This window comes from Megalops cyprinoides, chromosome 7 (assembly GCF_013368585.1).
Source record: "Megalops cyprinoides isolate fMegCyp1 chromosome 7, fMegCyp1.pri, whole genome shotgun sequence".
Lineage (NCBI taxonomy): Eukaryota > Metazoa > Chordata > Actinopteri > Elopiformes > Megalopidae > Megalops > Megalops cyprinoides.
The window spans coordinates 22,592,175-22,612,941 of record NC_050589.1 but is presented as its reverse complement, the minus strand read 5'-3'; the positions used below and the strand labels follow the sequence as shown (position 1 = coordinate 22,612,941).

At 40.1% G+C, this 20,767-nt stretch overlaps 1 protein-coding gene across 1 annotated transcript in view; it reads right to left on the bottom strand.

Moving 5' to 3' along the window:
- Positions 1–3,025: 3,025 nt before the first annotated feature.
- The window catches only part of LOC118780237 (ERC protein 2), a 259,125-nt gene continuing 241,383 nt past the window's right edge, over positions 3,026–20,767 (bottom strand). Inside the window, exon 22 of the mRNA XM_036532645.1 lies at positions 3,026–6,044. The gene's annotated coding sequence lies outside the window, so the exon portion shown is untranslated. The remainder of the gene's footprint in view (positions 6,045–20,767) is intronic.

Here is a 20,767-nt window from a genome sequence, read left to right as displayed (position 1 = left end):
GATTAAAGGGTTTACCCAATCACGTTAGAGTCAATTGAACGAACGTATATTCTATTATTCGCCTACTGTCATTACACTGTAGCCTCTATCTCCGTTTTTAATAGTTGTCGATGATCCGACACACACACGAATTTGTAGAAAGTTTACATCACGTTAAGTAACGTAAATTAATTATTACAATGCACATCTTGCGGAGACACAATAAGACACCTTTTGCCATTTTAAGATAGCGTGTCATTGTACCGAAGTTCTAGAGAGCTAGTGAGACAGCCCGACTTGAGAATTAGGTGAAATTGTAAAAATGGGCGGAACGGCATATAACAAAACAAGCGTCTCTATTACCTAAAATAAACTCATAAAGTACCCGGGGCTATTACTCCATCGTGCCAAACCTTAGTCTTATTTTTCAAACACCAGGTTTCAAGTTACCACTGACTAAATCGAAGGTAAGATTGGGACAGTTTGTTTATACAGACTCATCATTCAAATAAATAAATACACAAAAATTCAAGGTATGTATTTTATATATAGTGAGAACACTTTTAGAAACATTTATATTCAATGTTCAGCACAGTACACTCCCTAAGAACTCACATCTCACATTTCATTTCACATTTTAAATACCAGACATAAGGATCCATACCAAGAATGCTTGTAGGTGACATGCTTAGCGGTGTGCATTAATTTAATAGATCTATACATCTGGATTAAATTTTGTAATTAGTGGTGACTATGAATATGAAATGAGAGAGGTTTCTAAGTCTTGATTAGTCCTCACAGTCTGGACTATGCAGGACTGAGAAGCAATTCTATTGTCTTTAAAAGATAGTGATGCCATTATATATCAGCATGATCCATAAAAAATGAAGTTCATGTTAATACTGATGAACAAAAATACACATGCTTAGAAAGACCTACACATTGACACATTATCTGCATATTAGACACCTGAGTCTGTAAATAATAGTAAAAATAGGACAGGGCAGGTCAGAGGTTGTATGTTCAAGGCTTAATAGTTTCGTAGCCTGTCTCAGCTGGGGGCGAGACAAGCGTGAGGTGCATTCATGGATAATAATTAATAATACCATCCACTCATCCTACATGCAATAGCAGTCATAAACATAGTGGCTTTTCTCTATCAGAACCATCCTGCCCGACCAAGAGAAGAAACAATTTTCCAGCAGAGATCCAGGTGCACAATGGGCACCTGATGGATGTAGTTCAATTGTAGATCTACAGTTTTATGCAAGGAACAGTCCATTATTGCAGTTCACTGGCAAATAAGATTGTGCATCTTAAATAATATAAATAAAACATTAAGCATTTATAAGTCAGTCTTGTTTTGGCCAGTAGGTGCTTGGTGTCTCCAGCCAAGCACTTCTTGTGGATTGAAACTGTAGAATTACTATTGTTTTTTTCCCAAAGAGTTTGATACTTAATTTCATGCCATGCTTAAGTATACATGATGGACAGTAATGATACAGTATTAAACCTTTTCAGAGAAATTTCCTGAAGTTCCCTTGCTGTATTATTTGTCACAAAAACGTTGGCTTGATAGCTCATTTGCGTTTACTGAGAAATACCAGTCTGTCAGATCTTGGAGATTCCCTTTGCATCATGAAGAAGAGAGGGGCTGTTGTCTTGTGGCACGAGACAAAAAAAAAAGTAGGCTTCCACGCCTGTTATCATCCATCTAGGCGAGAGAGACATCGCTCTCTTCATCTCGTCAACCTGATATCATCACATCTGCCACTTGGCTCTTCCCCCCGGTTTGCTCTTTTGAAATTACATAAACTCTCCACTTGAGCAGAGTGCGGACAGAGATGGCACGATAATCCCTGAAAAGCAGAGAGCGTCTCGCCGCCCTCCTTTTGTATGGGTTGCTACCGCTCACAATGTGGCAGTGCAGTTTCCTCAACAGTTCATTTCCACAGGGCACAGTGATGATGAGCACACAATGCAATGTATAATAAACTATAGATCATAACAATAACTGGGAGATAGTCTCACACTGGGCTTGTGGTAGGGTCTGTGGCAAGTCAAACAAGTCCTGCTGCATAGCTGTGCTCCCCTCCCCTGGGTTTAAAAGCTTGGCAACATCTGTTTAAGTTTATAAGGTAAAGAGAGCTGGAGCTCTTGGCCAAAGCTGCCATGGAAAAAACCAGTATGTTCTTTCAGATTCAGCATCAAAAAATGCTGATGGCTTCAAAGATTATTATTATTATTATTATTATTGATAACAATAATAATAATAAGAAGAAGTAGCATAGAAGTAGCATGTCATTGGTCAGCATTATGTGTATTTTTCAGCTATATCCATTAAAAACATTTTCCAACCAGGTCAGAAAGAAAAGTCACCTTTATTGATTGAATATAAACAAGCTGGCCAACACTAAATGTTCTTGTACACATAATAACAATATTTGGAATTCTAGACACCTCTCATTTTACAAACCTACAAGACACACTGATAAACGGTAACTGCCTATAACATGCCCATGTTAAACTCTTTGAGGACTTTATTTTTGTGGAACCATATCAGAATCCTCACCGTATATTTAAGAATACAACCCCGAACATGCCACACGCTTTTTTTTTTAAGAAAATTGTACAATAAGCACTACCAATCAAGGGTCCAAAGAAACACCAGGAAAGAGCAGACCCAATATTGCAGCACATCACATCCAAACACCACGCCACACAATGACATCGCTGATGTACGTCCTGTCAGCATGATCAAGGCCTGTACCAGAAAACACAATGCATAAAAAATAATGACCCCACTTTCTCAGTGAAGGTCACTTTGAGAGTTGTGGCGTGCCTACTGGATTCACTAAGTGCATTAAATAAATAAATAAATAAATACATAAATACATAATTAAACAAATAAATAAAGAATCAAACAAATAAACAAATAAATCTAATTTTTGTACAGCAAAGATCACGCACATAAACAGTACAATCCAAAAGTGAATAATATATTCAGTCTGTTTAAAATATAGAAAAAAACTGACCAATAGCTGTGTGAATTTAAAAAAAAAAGAAAAAGGATTATAAAATAAGACAAATGTAAGAACTGAATCTTCAGTAGTTGTTTAACTCAAATGTTTCCATGTGTCACAGTGTTCATTTAACCTGGAGTTTTGCATTTTGGAATACCAAAAAGAATGTTTCTGAAATTCATATACCTTCCCCCTTTCTGGAAGTCTGTTTTTGTGAATCCCAGTAATAGTTTTAATCCATCGACTCAGCTCTCATGCTCCAAAGAAAAATGATTTCTACCCCTTATAAACAATGTTCAAAATTGGCACGTTACATGAAAGGAACTTGCATCTGCACATTGCTTTGTATTTTTACGTTTTCTACTATGTATTAGCTTTTCATAGGTAGGAGAACCCTACTTCAAGTATTCAGTAGTAACGTTAAGGACCTGATAATAGAGGACTCTAAATATTATCCCCTGAAACATGAAAGTGAAGTGAATGTTTTTAGGCTCCATTGCCAGCATTGCCTATTTTTTAAGGTTGACGTACTAACGTTCTCTCATGATTTTTAGCATTCACTTAAAATCATTAACACTCTCAATCTTTAAAATACAAAACACCTTGATTCAAACCATGTAATGTATACCTTTTGAAAATTTCAGGACGTCCCAGTGAGTACATTACATATAAATATCTTTCAGGGAAGAGAGGACACACATTAATTTAGACCTAAAACAGACATTCATTAATCTGTACATGAACCACAGCTATAACAGAAATCCTAACCACATTCAATGTGTAATAACAATCCGTGCCTTGAGAAGATACATTTTCTGTTATACAATCAGTCCCCACAGTCAGCCATGACTTCATCACTGCATTTAGATTTTTAACAATGATGAGGATGACAACAATGACCAGATTAAAAAGTAGGCAATGCATAAGGTATGGATCCTTCTGAATGTCCACTTCATAGATGTTAATAGTCGTCCTTATTCACAAGTGCAATTGTTGTCTGCTGTGCTAAATAATCTCAACACGACCTAGATACATGTTTTTTTCTTTATTGAAGTTTTAATCTGTGGTCTCACCTCAGTGTAATGAAAATGCAAATCTCCCATGGTGCCGTGGCAAAGTGATCCTTAGCACACAGGAAGAGGAAGCAAAGCAGTTTTGACTGGATTCTCTCAGCGAAAGGGCTGGGCTCAGGCACGAATGCCGCAAACATCTCTGCCCACCACAGCCTGCCCTGTAAACACAATGGCTCAAACTGGAGCCCAACGCATGCTCTGGAGGTTCAAATCAACAAAATGACAAGACGCAGCAAGCTTTCAAAGATAGAGCGAAATCCTCACAATGCAAACGATCTTTCAGTTCACCAAATGCTTAATGCTTAAAGAATGTACATTAGATCTTTCATTTTTTTCTCCAAAAATAATCTTAGTCACACCCTTTAAAGACCATTCGTTTGCACTGGCGTGTGCAAAGATATGTCAATAAGTTATATCAGCCATTTCATTCACTCATTTATTATTTCATTTGCTTACTTTCAGAGGGTAAATTCTATTCAGACAGTAGATGCATTTTTCAACACTTGTGTTTTTTTTTCTTTTTTTTCCTGGGCAAGTTTGAAAAACCAAAAACACAAACAAAACAAAGACACTTTTATCTTTATGTTCATACATATGTATATCTGACCAGATATAGACATATACAGAGTTTCAGAGGCACATGCCACCTTGTTCAGAGGGACAATAGGAGTCACTTAAACCGAGATGCTCAGTTTTGATTGGTTTGGCATTCAGAAACTGGTGAACATTGTTTCCATCTTGACCAGAGTCAAAAACGGACAAAATCTGCTGTGGAAAGCCAACAGGACAATGGAAAGAGGCTAGCTCAGGGATCCAAATGGGTAGTCCTAGCTCTCCTTATTGTAATTTCCTTTGTTTGACTGAGAGCATAAGCACTGTAAGATAATGCCTCATAGAAACAAGAGCAGGCCATTCTGTGCTTAAAACATCACAGCTAAATAAACATCACATTTATCTTCAGCTAAATTTTAATACAAATGCGCTGTGAATATGCTTACATGCTTATCTTCTTTGTGATGATGCTGTTAAACTATGGCTTCTTTTTAATGAGCCTGCTCCCAAAAGCCTTCCATATTCTAAGCAGCACCATGATAACGGAACCCTGAATCAGCTGAAGAAATCTTGAGGGGTCCAAGAGGCCGAGGGGAACACCTGATCAGTGCGTGCTCTTAAGAAATAAATTGCACCTACAACGTTAAAATCAGGGTGTTTGATCGGAACAGAGATGTGAGTGTTTGGACAGGTAAGGTATGCAAATAAAAAAAATCTGAAGATTAAGAAAAAAGAGCTGGCAATAACTACAAAGTGTGCATAGACTGGGTTAGAAACTGCTTCTGATTCTGGATAACTGGATGGCGTGGGTGAGGTAACATGAGGCAAAGTGAGGGACAGAGTGAGGCTCCTGCCCGTTTCCACTAAGGCATGCGACATTACAGAGAAAACCAAGATCTCTGAGATGCCTTTCAACAAAGCTGGAGGTCTAGAAGCCTGCCTGCTTGTTGAAACACACAGCCTGCCCCTGTCCCAGGTGTGTCGGCCACTACAATGCAGAACACAAGCCAAGCACAAGGGTAAAAACAAACCCTCCACTGGTACGCTGGCTATATGTAATAGCACAAAAGCAAATACAAACCAATCAGAAACGGTGTGTATGGCACTTTTTAGAAACATCTATGGGAGGGCAAGTATCTCATTGTCACCCAGGGAGGGGTGGGGATAAAATGGGCTACCCCAGAACTACACTAGTGAGGGAAACGTGGCTGTTTTGCTGCACTGAGTCGTGGGCTCACACATAGGACAAGGGCAGGTGGCGTTCCTGATCATGTGGGATGGGGCTCTTCCTCCAGACTTCGTACGACCTGCTCCAAAGACTTGGGGTGGTCGCCTGCGAGTGAGCTGTTGAAGGGAGTCTATGCAGAGCTGTAGGGCACTGCCCCTGCTTCCCAAAGCTTCCCTACCCCTCCATCACCTGTGGAGACACAGATACACGAAAACATGAGGCTATACACTGCAGCATATACTGGTACCACTGTACACAGCAGATTCATATCTGTCCTACTTAACAAGGTGCATTTTGTTATCATCCTGTAGAGAAACTGGGACAGCAGAAGCCTCCTTGGTGTAAACATTAGTCAAAGGCAGCAGTACAGCAGTAGCAGCATATATGGTTAGCAACAGTGGAACCGCAGTGATGCCCTCTTAAAGTCTCTTAAAAGTCATCAGATGACACTGATGCAAAATTAAATCTGTTCTTCAGTAGGATGGAGGGCTATCATGTGAAGTCTGATATGAAGTAAGTCATTCCATTTCCACACCTCTGGGAAACCTGCTGCAGCTTAAAAAACAACAATAAACTGACCAGCAGGCAGAATATCATAGATATCAAAAGGACACAAGGCAAAACAAGCGTGGCAAATTGCAAAATACAGATCCAACTGGAGAGAGTCTAGGTCTGTGCCACTAGACATAAGGAGAATTAGACTAACTTAATATTCTATCAGACTGTAATTAATCTTATGTCAAGGTCATTGACATATAGATTTATTACATCATTATATATATCATTATATCATTACATATTAAGGTACCATACAGTATGTATCTGCAAGAATTTTCACATACTGTATGTGTGAAGTTTGATGGCTTGGGTGTGCTAGATCAATCCAGGTGAGCATCTATTGTGGTACTAAATGCCCATTTGTGTGATGATATTCAATGAAAAGCTTGGAAAAGTTTAAAATGGTCACTAATGAATGTCTCATCTGATGCAAGATTACATATCACATGTTTGTGACTTTTTAATAGTTTAGTTAACGTATTAAATGTAATACAAGTGGAACTGACATAGTGGTATATGAAGTGGTAAACAATGCATTTTTTTTTGCTCTGAAATGCACCCTACAATTACCCATGCTCCTCAGCACTACTATATACACCCATACAGTGATATTTTAGTGAGTCAAGCTGCTGCTAGTATATTCTTTTCACATTTATTGTTTTTTTTTTAAGATTGTCAGTCTTCACTGCAAACTCAAGCAAGTTTGTTTGGTAATGGTAAGCATCTATGCACAGAAAAAAAAAAGTTTTGTTTATTAACAATCATATGTACTCAATAATTTGTATTTTATGTAATCAGGATATTTTTTATTAGTTATATGTGTACACACAGAAAAGTTTTATTTTATTGAATTCTGTTTGGTTTATTAATAGGAAATGTATATGCACTGAAACATTGTTATATTTTATAGAATACTGATATTTTGTTTCATAATAATACTGGTCCTGGTAATTACCATATCCTGACATTCAAAGAAGTATTGTTTCTGATTCATTTACATTTGTTTACTTCATAAGAGTAAATATGAAATGGGAATTTCACAAAGATTTCACAAAGAAATATATATTTTTTTGTTAAATTATTTTCTTTTAAATCATGGTGCATCTTGGAAAGACAAATATGGTATTAATACTTGACCGTACCTTCAGTTTCATTATTAATGAAATTATTACTACGCCCAGCATGAACACTTTCTCCATTTTTTAAACTGCCTCAGACAACAACCATAAATTATCTAAAAAATGTATGACTTCCATGTAAATATTTGATCAATATTTCAATACAGTGAATTACTGAGTTTCACTGGTTCCCTTCGATCTTAGATAAAACTGTTGAGATACTTTTGTCTAATCTATACCCTTTTATAACAACAAGCAGTGACGACAGCCACATGACCACTGGATTTTTGATGGGTGTGGACAGCCACATGAATGAACCAGGGTGTAGAAACGCCACTCTCTCTGGTGTGGCCAAACAGCCTTTCAAACAGCCAAAACCATCCTTCATATTTCCTCACCAGGCACTCAATGGTCCTCATTAGACAGCAAATCATGGAAAACAAGCACCTTGGTGAGCAGAGCAGGGCAACTGCATCCCTGCTTTGTAACAGCAGTAAAAATTTATGCTACTCCTGACATCTGAGGTAGACTGAACTGGGGTCCATGTGTTCACCAAATGTTTAAGGCATGTACCCAAGATACCCACAACAGATACCCAGTTCAAAAAAGACCAGAAATGCCCTTTCCTAACCTGCTGCACATGGCACCTGTATTGCTGATGGGGTAATTAGCTAAATCCCAGAGAAAAGAGGAACAGAATAGATTTTTTATCACTCGGAAATGGGTTTCCAGCCGAGCTGTGGTATTGAGTTTGAAAATACCAGCAGGCAGCAGACTGCTCCTTAAATTCCACAACAACGTGTTTGGATCGCAAACTTGTCGTCTCTTGAGAAACCTGCCCCACTGATCCCCAAAGTCTCTTCCCTAGAGGTTGGTTTATTGTCGCTGAGATCAAAGACGGGCTCTTGACGTGCTTAATTATTTCATTTTGGCGATGTGATTAAGTTACAACAGGGGCAATAACTCACAAATATTGTTCAAAACATATTAGTCTTTTCCTTTGCTTATAGCTGTCCCTGTGGTGCTCTCTTTTAATGGATAATTAGAAAGCATAACCTGACACTGGGTGAAAACTGGTTCATTCCTCCAGGCTCTTGTCATGGCACATATACCAGCAAACACGGTGATGGCATAGACATAAAAACTGTTCTGTAACTACACACATTTTCAGCCTGTGGATTCTTCAAGGAATTTTCAGGTACTGGCCCCAAGATTCCCAGCATTTAGAAATCATTCAGAAAATGAAACAAACACATATTAGCACATTTAAAAACAGAGCAAATATGACCGCATACACAGACTGAACTGCTTGGCGTTAAAGCGACCACACCATCCTATGACCAGGCGGTAGGGTCTAGAAAAGGTTCCTTCAATAACTACTTGTAACTTATGAACAGGTATTATACAGAAAAAAATCACAAAAAGCACTCTGTCTATAATGGATGAATGATATAAAGTTTTTTTTAAGCTTGTTTAAGTTTATGGCATTTCTGCTATGTCCCTCTAGCAGTTTGGCACCGTGCCAGCACTCCTTGTTAAAAATTTGTTAAACGTGTTTGGCATTAATGCAAACATTAAGTGCTCATTTGTTGCAAATTCTATCGGAATGTGTTCATTTTTGGCTATGAAGTGGTTACCAACAAAGTCAAAAGTTTTCCTGAAGGTTGTGTTTAAAAAACAATGATGTATGCTCTACATCGCCTGGCGCCCCCATGGCTGTGCACATTGCTTTCAAAATAACCACAAAGTTGTTGATGATTTAAAATCAGAGACGTTTTAAGACGACGGAGAAGAGGACAAATGAAACGTTGTTTATGCTTTGCCTGGAGAAAACTCATGGAATTCGACAGAGCTCATTGGCTGTCTTCCTGTCTGTATACCTCTCAACTTCAGTACTGGGTCAGACCGCTAGAGTAATCTATTATGTACATAAATAAACATGAAAAGTAATTAAACCAAGTGGCATCATTTGTTACATACAGGCACACACACAAAAATGTAGTGGTGGGATTTTCTCAGGTTACCAACAGTACTTAAATGATTTTTGAGCTCAAGAAATAACAAAGAGCTTAACAAAAATAACACAGTGGACAACACTCATAACATAACTATCCTGCTTAAATTGGGAATTGACTAAAACTGAAAAAAAACCCATATTGGTTCTTTGCTTTCCAGTAATGTTTGTATAGCTGTCTTTTGTCTTTTGTAAGTGTGGGTACAGAATGTATGAAGAGCACCTTGATATAGCCACTCCAAATATGGGGAAGGTTAGCAGTTAGCATTCTAATGAAATTGTCTGCTACAAAGCCTATCAAGTAGAACACAATGTCTTCTAACATTCTGGTGGAATGTTAGTGAGTTTACCAATACCATCCAGATGTGGTCTTGTACATCACTTCCTGTTTGCAATGTCAATGAAGTCTACAGCGGCTGGCATGTCTTTCAAAGACCTCTAGAGACAAGAGTTTTTCATTTTCTCAAATGATTTTTACAGCACAGTACATATGTGACCGCTATTGTATCCCCTTCCTAAGTTTTCTTAGCTGTTGAGCCTGGGCTCACCTGAAATCTCATGATGCATGATGCACAAAATACCTTAAAATGCAACAGCAACAGAGAGCGAAATGTGTTTTGACACATTTGCCACAGCAGCCTCCATGCTATATGTTAAGAATGCAACAACAACATACACATTCATTATCAAGACACCACAAGACAATGCTACTAACAAGCAAAGTCCATACACATCCAAATTTAAAATGAATTCAGCTTTATCTTATCCATCTTCTCAAATCTTTTTATAATGATTTGTTTACACTGAAACAATTTTAGTGTTAAAACTGCATATCACATACATGTGAAAGCAAAAAGTCAGCGCATATAGGTCTAGAAGTCAACTCACAGTTCCCAAGGTTAAATTGTTAAACAAGTTAAAAGACGTGTGACTTGGATTGGAGCAAGCATTGAACAAACGTGGAACAGCAGTGATGGTGGTGACAGGTACTGATATACTGCTCCTTCTTATGCCAAGGGTTCAGAGTGCAACCAGTGAGAAAATGATCAGAGAGAGATTTAACACACTACAATGTAAGTCATGTTTTTTTTTTTTTGTAAATTGAGACAGAATTCTGTTTGTTCTTATGCTTAGTCGTTAATTTGACATGTTGTTAGAAGATTATGAGTGGGAGATCTCTAATGACCCGCTGTACGTGCCTGTGTCTCCATGGTCCAGATGTAAGTGTAGCCGGGAAGCTCAAACTCAGTAATGGAGCAAATTTAACCCCTTCACTGCCCTAAGCTCCCTAAAGCAATCCAAGACCTTGACATAAACAGATAACACACATACTGTGGACAAGTTTCCCCATTCTGAATAGTGGCAATTTCCACATGGTTTTGTTGGCTATTGGCAGACATCCTCTCCTGATATGCAATTCCGAGACTAAAATGTCTGTGTTAATTCACGCAAGTGGGTACTACAAACAGGGGGTGGAAATAAGATTTTAGTTCAGTGTGGGGTGCTACACTACACCATTGGACTAGCAAGATTTCACATCCCTAAAACCCTCCAACAGTCACATTTCAATCCATTTCCAGAGCACTATTGGCTTCCAAAGATCTTCATGCACATTCTCATTCATAGTTAATGGTAAGGTGTGCTCCTTACCAAATGTACACTGTTTTATAACAATATACAGAGCCCCCAGAGAGGAGTTTTTAAAAATTGCAGAATGGTAGTTAGCAAAATTTCTACAAAAACTAAAGCCCAGTGCAATGCTCACTTATAATATTCCTAGTAACAACTATTACTATTACTTGAAAGCACATCTCATTTACTTGATTAGACATTTCATATTCAGTTGAAAGTGGATATACTGAGGTTCCATTCAAGGGCACCGTGGATTGTTCTTTGCAATGCTATACATTACTAGGATGATTAGATAACAAATTGGAGCTAGACATTAATAAGATGGAAAGTCAGTGAGCATTTGAAAATTGAAACCAAGAAAATTAAGGACAAACCAACTGAATGGCATCACAAAACTTTTCCTGCTATTCAAAACAAAGCTTATTAACATGTTTTAGTTTACTAATATGCTTATTAATAGGTTTTTTGTTTTCAGAGGAAAACCCTCTGGTCTCTTTAACAACCATTTTTTGCCAACATAGTGTAAGTTAAGTCTATGAAACAGGCAGCATTGGCCTGAGGAAGCCTAGAGGAAGTTGTCATCCACATGGTGGGTTTGGTCTGCCCAAAAGCTGACTGAACTGAAAACAAAGACCGCTCAGAGACGACAGCCCTCCTCTCCAACCCCCCTTTACACCACCACCATAGCCCCAGTTTATGGGGCAACATAAATTACTGCTCAAACAGAAAAAAACAAAGGAGGGCAACTTCACAGGGGGGAGGATTTGGTAACAAAAAGGTTAAACATCTGCATATTGTCCGTGTCAAGTCTGCAATCAAATAGCAGGCGTCTTATTAGGAAGTAGTTACGCTCCGTTTGCTCCGGCGAGTGGCTGGACTGTGGCATTCAAAAGACCCCTGCTGTGGAGGCTTGTGGAACTATATGTGCACTAGGGTTAGGGGAGAAGGCTTGGAGACACAGGCTTTGCTACAGAGCACAGGCTGGATCTGCAGAGAGCCCTGGCAGCTGGTGCTGGTGAGGCCTGGGGTGACCAGGTAAAAAGCCTAGTAGATGGTGTGGGCCAGGTGAAACTAGATGAGGGTGGTGGCTAGCAGCAATCGTTAAATCATGATGATTCCTAAGCAGGCCCAGTGATGACAATGCCTTATGAAGGATGGGTATTTGAGGCCTCTTTGTGTTAGACACTGCTTGGACATTGCTCTGTGATTAGGTCACCCCAAAGAAGGACCTGCAACAGCACAAAGCAGTCAAATGCACAACTACAAGCCAGAGGGAAAAAAATAATAAAAAAAAAACAGAAAGAACCCTATCTGGAAACGCAGACACAAATGTAAACATTACCTCGAGGCACTTCTAGCAAATGCCAACCCAGATCATCTGCATGCGAAATCCCAAACTCAGTCTCTGGGTATTGAATATCTATGAAATGCATGCTGGATTTAAGTAAAGCAGTCTGTTCATTTTTTTACATTTAAGTGGTAGTAATGTAAACTGCTTGTAAAAAGGATCCTTGAAGAGTTTTGAGACCACCTATGTATTTTTTTTGTTGAACTTCGTTCTTTCACTAGCAATTATACTGTAACTCTTGTCTGTTTTTTTTTTCCTCTAAATCACTAAATTCAATTACCGGTACACAGTTTCCCCTACTCTACCAATGAGAGACATGAAAAATAAGCCATTTTGTTGGAAGGAGTGTGGATATGTTCAGTAAAAATGCTGAGAATGAAAGAAAGAAGTCACAGCTGATTCTTGTTATGCTGTAAGAATATTTAAGAATAATTTTCCAAGGAAGAGGTCCCAAAATATAATTAAAGCAAGAAAAGTAGATACACCGCACATAGTTTCTCATTCATTAGATATCTTTTGTTGTGCACATGAGGTATCTGTGAATAATGACCTTAAGCTAAATATGACACATTGACACATTTATAACATCCTTCTATTGGCTGCAAATAAAATAAAAAATGTGAGCTGCTTTTTAGAACTATGGTGATGAAACCAAGTTTAAATGTCACACTTATTCTGTGATGGACACATCAGCATTCTTATTTTTGTCTGTTAAATGGAACATATACCATGAAAGTATACAAACAGAAACATGCTAACAAAGCTACTGTTAAAACAATGAAGATGACACATTCGGCAAACTGTGGATCAAAGTAGGTTGCTACACCTCAGTGCCTACATAATGGCTGCTCTCTATGGGGGCTATGACAAAAATTCCTCAACAGAGGATGACATCCTAGCAAGTCTAACTGCTTTGCTGTCCTATTCTGGCCATTTGAACTGTGGTATCTAGTTATGCTGGCACTTTTTTGAAAGCTGAGAGTTGTTTGTTCATCAGATTCACTATTGGGGAAGACAGTTCCTCTGGTCATGAGATAGTACTGGTGAAAATAATAATAATAATAATAATAATAACAACATAAAAAATAAAAACTCATAAAATGGGATATAGTTGCAGTGTCAAGTCTTTGAATGCTGGGCCCTGTATCAAACTCACACCCCCACTGCTCTGCTTGTGTCTCTGAACGCAGCTGCTACCCGGAGATAGTCAAACACAGCGTGCAGGGTAAACAGCCTTCAAAGGGAACAGTGCAGCCATGCTGAGAGGCAGATGCAATCACAGTGGGCAATGTTCAGAGTCAAGTGCCATTCTCTGTCCAAACAGGTCGCATGGCCCCCCGATGATGCCTATTTATTTACTTTTAAAAATACCACACTGCATCACAGTGTCTAGGGCCTGAGGGCTGCAAGAGAGCTATGCTGTGATTTGCTGGAGAGGTATATACCCATTGTGGCCATGCACCTTCCTTATAAGCTTTCCTTGCTATGAATAGAAGTATATGAATGGAACAGCGCAAGGCTGAGTTGAAGCACAGCATAGCACATGGCCTCTCACCCCACCCCAGACACAGGCACTGTGTCTCAGGGTCACCGGGCGTACAGAGCCGGCACCCGGCCGGGCCGTTCATCGCCTCGCATTCCTGCTAATTAGTGTGTTCATCCTCCGAACAGCGTGCTCCGCAGCGTTTTCCCAGAATCCCAAGTCCATGCCGTGCTGTGTGCCTGCGCGCTGGCTGATCCTCATTACCGGTCCGGGGCAGCCGGACTGACCCCTCTGCGTCCATCTTCCTGTCCGACAGAGCACTCCGCGGGGCCCGTCCATCAGCTTCGCAAAGAGTACTCTGCACTTCCGCTATTCAGACAGCACAGAGACAGGGGCGCAGAGAGAGGAGGCGAAGGGAGCGGATGGCTCACTATTTGGCTTGTGAGAAATAATATGGAATGGAGTAAGGCACATGGGGATCAAGAGAGGCACTGAGCCTGTGCCCCACCACAGCCTGTTTCAGAGATATCCAGGAAACCTCCAATATTCCTCAGTGAGGACAGTGACAGATTGTTTTTGGCAGAGAAGAATCATTACAGAAATGTGGCTACCTTTCTGCAGCTTGTAATGTCCTCTGAATGAAGCCGCAAAATGGATTATGGTGTTGCTTCCTCATCATTGAATCTGCCATAATTTGCAATGCCAGTGAAGTGCTTCACAGCTTAAAACATTGTTTTAATCCTGTTGATACTTTTTGGATGGTGTTGCTGCAAAAAATATCACTAACTTTGAGGTCAGCTGCAGTTAACACATATAAACACTTACTCAACATGAAGTCTTGGCAACCACCAAAAACTATCAACAGGATTCTTTGAACGTCTTATGGAACATTAACATTAAACCACTTTCAGAGCTCTCTGGGTCTCTCTTTAGATTAGAACTCTAATTACTTGCACTGCTTTGGTATAACACACACGCACACACACACACACACATGCATACACACACAGACACGCACACACATACACACACATACACACACATGCACACACACACTAAATGCACAAGAATGTCAGCATTTAAAAGCCTAGCTAAAATATGGTCTTCATGAAAGGAGCATATCTTCTTTGGAACAATTGCTTCAAGAGGGTTTTTTTTCACCTGACTTTTACAACTTCCTCCTGGTTGGAGCTGCAGCTCTAACCCAAACAAAACTCCATTTTTTATATTGGCCCTCATGGCATGTAATTGAGAATCAAGGTAATTATCCCTACAGCTGTTTTCAGTTCTTTTTTATGTAAGCAATACCTGCCTAATCCTGAGAGTAACAGTAAAGGGCTTCTATTCCTCTAGGCCTCAAGGGCTGCTTGAATTAGAGAGGAAAATGGCTGTTTTTCCTTGCAGTGCCCATTAATATTATGTCCCTCCCGAATCCTGCCCCCTTTGAAGCCTTTTATGTTAGACTAAACTGCTATTTAACAATTAAACGAATCTGAAAAAGATTTTTCAAGGATTGGGACAATTAATGATAGGACGAATCAAGCACAGCCGCATATAAATTGGAACCATCTCTTCTGTTACACCAAGAAAAAGGACCCAGCACCAACTAATTACATAATTTCCTTCATCTGAAAAAACAGAAGTGGAGAGAAAGTTAGAAATCTCATGTGAAAGGCAGGACACAGGAGGAGGTAACAGTAACCCATGATATTATCTATTTAAATACTAAAACTCAGCAGAAAAGCAGATATGACAAATTTACTTGTAGTCCTTTAGGTACCAGATTTCAGGAATAGAACAAAGGATGAAATATCAAACCAGACAATGTTAGTTTAAAGATGGATTGACAGCACTAATATATCAGCTGAACTACTGTGAGACGAACGCTATTCACACTTAAATGATGAAGAAATAAATCAAAATATTAAGGGCTGACAAGCTGAAACGACAGCTCTGTGCCTCCTGTTGCACTAAACAGAAAAACCGTCTCTTGACAAGACCATAAAAATTCAATTTACATACCACTAGAGGGAGTTAATTATTGATTCAAAGAGCATACATAAATCAGAGAGTTGCAGTTAATTAAAATGCTATCAGGGTACAGCAAATCTTGTTGAGACATGTCCTCTATGAGTATCTTTATTTTTCAGCTTTTGCTGATCATCTCTCTCTCTCTCTGAGAGAAAAAGGAATGTAATATACAGCCAGAAAACTGCTGTTGCTGAAGTTTAAAAAAAACTACTGAAGTTACAGCTACAAAAAGCTCTTCATTTATTGAGTTATTTCCATAGAATTACTTCTACCATTTATATATAACCACTTTGGATGAAAAAGAATCCCCCTTTCCTTGCACTATCCTCTTGCAAGTTAAAAAGCTCTTAAGAAGATGAAAAATGACTTTCTCTTGGATGGTGGTAGGTTGACATTGCTTGTAGGTTAGCCAATTAATAACTGATAGGGGTGGAATGTGCAGTCTACTCCTTACCTCATTTCAGCATGTTTTGACATTTGCACACACAGCAAAAAACAAACATTTTTGGCAAGAGACAGTGTCAAAAATTCACTTATCACTAATGATGCCAAGGGCAAGAAGACTCTTCATGAAAGATTAGTACATTCATGCAGGCTCTAACTCACATCTCTGAGCAATAACAATAAAACACACAGAGTGTCATCATTATGCTAGGCTCCATCTCTTAATATGTATGTTTCTCAGGCAGAATGGTTGGGTGTAGGACGAATGAATGGGGAGCTGGGTTCCACTCTACTATTGAGGAGGAGGTGGACGCAACATCGGAAACCAGCTGCACCCTACCAGGGGCTCTAGAATTAGTGTCAACGGGGAAATTATAGCCCTGGCGATTCTCCCACCCGGCCCAGCCTCACTACCAGGCCTGGACCAGGCCTAGCATGTCCAGTACACTCTCAAACCTGTACTTAACTGGCTCTGGGAAGGAGCAAAGAAGAAAGAAGCAGAGAGGAAGACCAAACCAATTCCTTCCCAGATTGCACACAAAAATATACTGTGCAACAACACCAGGTTTACAGGGGCATTCCTTAACACAAATGCCAAAATATGATAAGGCATTATGTCCTGTGAGAGAGTATATATAGTTTGCTGACAGCTACTGGTGGGCCAACAAGACACTTTGTACCACAGAGCAGACACTCACTTCACAACAAAGTCTAGGCCACAGGTATTCCATAATGTTTCCATTGCATGACAAGCAGAAAAAGATCTATGAAAAAAAAACAAAAACATATTCTACATGTCTGAACTAAATAATCTTTTTTAAAACACCCCCATTCCAAAGGAGAGTGTTCACAGGTAAAGACCTCAGTGTGTGGTTTCTTAAGCCCTTAGCTTTCCTCTCTTTTATCACTCCTTAATCCTGCTCTGGCCTTCCCGCAGAAAGCCAGCGGTGGAAGAAAGACACCCCGCCACCTATGTCCTACATCATCTCAGCAAGACGGGTGAAACCAGAGTCGACATTAAAGCCTCTTGAGCAGGTATGTGATCAGAAGCCAGTTGGAAGGGGGGTGGGGGTGGCCCTAAACCCCAAAAGACGTGGAGCTGGAGCTATCTCTGCCCCATCTGGAAAGGGAATGAAAATGCTCAGATACCATGATAAGTCAAGTGGTTCAACAAATATTACTAGTACAAAAGGCTGGCCCTTACGCCAACAACCTGCAAGATGATGTACCTGTATGACATGCTACCAGTCAGCAGGGCCTTAAGGCAGGAGCAGGAGCAGGAGCAGGAGCAGAAGCGGGAGAGGGAGCGGGAGTGGGAGCAGGAGTGGGTGGGGGGAGATAAGGCCCACAGATGTGGGCGCACAGCTCTTTGAGGATGTGATTTTATCCCTTTCTCTACCTGCACAGATCCTTGAGCAGTCAAACTTTAATCTTGGAAAACTTTCATTTGGATCCAAACTGGAAAAAAACACTATCATATGTTGGGGGTATATGTTCCCTGACAGCATGTATGTAAGGTGATTCTAAATCTACATCATGAAAATAAGCAAAGGAGAAAAAAACTCGGCTGGGGTATGTGTGAGTGTTGGGAATGCAGGCATCCACTTATAACTGAGCCCTTGAATTATAACACAAATCCATACAGGCACTTACCTTGGGGATATTACAGTTAAATTAAACAGATGATTTGCATGGGGTAGGGCAGCTGCTATAAATTAATGTCAAAAGTATTATCAATATGTGTAAACAATGTTGTGAAGGGAGGAGCGAACATGCCGGAGTGTTTAATGACTATAAAATAAAACCACACCAGAAAAACAGCAACCGACAGCACAAAACAGCCCCCGCCAAGGCAGCTCGATAACTGGCGTGTGTAATGATTCAAATATGAGGACTAAGTCAGCACACATTTTAGATCAAAATATTTACTTACTTTTACCAAAGATGAGACCTTTCAATCCCCTCCAATTCATTTTCCACCTTACAGTGAGTGCATCTTTATGCTTGTAAATATGATCAAAACAGTCAGCAAGGTAGTCCAATGGAAAAAAAAGCATGGTTCATGCTGATATAGGAATTTTATATTTCCTATTCCACAAATTATACTTTCCTGAGTAATTATGAAATGGGATGAAGTTCGGGCCTTACTCTCAGAAACAATGAACAAAAACTAAAATGCTGTTCCTGTGTGTCCAACGTTCCCCCTGACGCAAATACAGTGCAATCTAAGACCGGTGTATTTGTCTCCAAAGGAATGCCTGAATGAGACTGAACTCTCATGTCATCACAGCTTTCTGAAAATCTGCATGTACAATGCTGACCGGTTCCTGATGGATTTTCAAGATTTTCTCTTGGCACTTGTTGCTGCATATCGCTTTTCAAACCCTTGCCTGTGTGCATGGTATAAAACATGTCTCAGCCTTCTTGTGGAATGTCCCACCGGGTATTTCAAAGTCTATAAAGGAAGAATTTTTATAAGGCATGAAAAAATGGCAGCTGACCAAGGCAAAATCTATTTCAAATTATATAAATCTTTCTATAAGCGTGTCTAGGTTGAATGAAGATGCTGATTATATTGCTTCTTAGCCATTTTTGTTCCATAGCAATTTTACTTTGGAGGACAGCCTCAAAGGTTTGGAGGTGGTACATGGGGGAGGCATATTTACATTTCATCTCAAATCTATTTAGTATCATTTGAACCAGTTAAGTAAATAAATTTGATACTTAAGATCTCAATCTGCTCTTGAGGAAAAACGATCTCAATTTGCTCTTGAGGAAAAACGGATAAAGACGACAGTAGAGGGCTTCACCTTTAAGCTTGAATCTGGAGAGGTTTTCTAGAAACTCTTCACTTTGACACCAGCAGGGCCACCGATACTCACTGTTAGCCACGCGTGCTCGGAAAATATCTTCCGGCACACTGCTGCACTACAAACACTGCCTGTGATTCACAAATGCTTCTGTGTGGGATGACGTCTTTTTCTGCAGGAAAATTCCCTAGGATTTATGTGAGAAAGATACCATCTCTCCAGATTCACTTGGGATTTTCCCGGATGGATCTGCATTGGTTTTCAACTTGCTCTTTCCATGTCACATACAGACCAAAAATGATACACTAATAATAAGATACTAATACAGGCTTGTGATGTATCAAACCTACTCCACCTCTTGCTGTGAGACACATTTATGGACAGTGCCGCAGAAAATACAGAGTACAAGTAAAGACCCAAAGCTTGGCTGTCCCTCACTTGAAGATTTGGAAGATCATGTAAAAATCAAACTGTCTGTGCATCTGAATAGCATGAAGAATACAGTAGTATACTGTCAAGTATTTATACAAGGTAGCTAACTGCACATGCGCATACACACACACACACACACACGCACAGACAGACTAAAACACACTCAGCCCACCCCAACCTATCACCCTTTCCACAAATCTTTCCTCCTACTTCTCTAGTCACACCTGGTTCATCAAACCTGCCAGTCATGTGACACATAAATTGATGATTCCTGTTGCCAGAGCAGCCTAAGCCATGTTTTACAATACAGGTGGTAAAGGAGGGAGAGAGAGCAAGAGGGAGGGAGGGAGGGAGGGAAAGGGACAGGTACACAGTACGCAACCCGTAATCAGGGCAGTGTACTTGATGCAAAGCACGCAGCACAACAAAACGCCACATCATTTTCAACACAGACAGCTTTTCGGCACAAATGATGTGATGGAATCCATGATGCAAGTCGTTTAGAGAATCCGAAAAAAAAAGAAAAGCAAAAAGCCCTTTGGCAACCAGACCGCAGAGGCCATGTCTGGCATGAGTCCATGGCGAGCATTCTGATTGTGAAACAGGAAGAAGTTTGTGTGCTCTCCGCAGCCCCACAGCCTCCGGTGCTCTGCCACTGACCTCACATGCCAAATAATAGTGCCAGTTCATGGCCTTGGGCCTTTCGGATGGTTGGGTCATTATTTTTAAATGCTGGCTTCAGGAAGGGCCAATCATTTGTATAATACGGCATGTTTGGAGATCAGGTCTGGGGTCAGTATGGTCAGGGATGGGGGGCTGTGGCAGGGATCTATTTCTACACAGCCCCCCCCCCCCCCCAATTCCCCACCCCCATCTCTAGGTCAATCCATTGCTGAAGAACGACTCTCCACCCCCTCACATCCCCACAAGAAGGCAGCGCTTTGCTCAAACACACAGCCATGATTGGGACAAATAATCCCTCACTGTGCCATCACACACACACGCACACACTGCACACTTCCATCACTGCGTCCTACCTTTG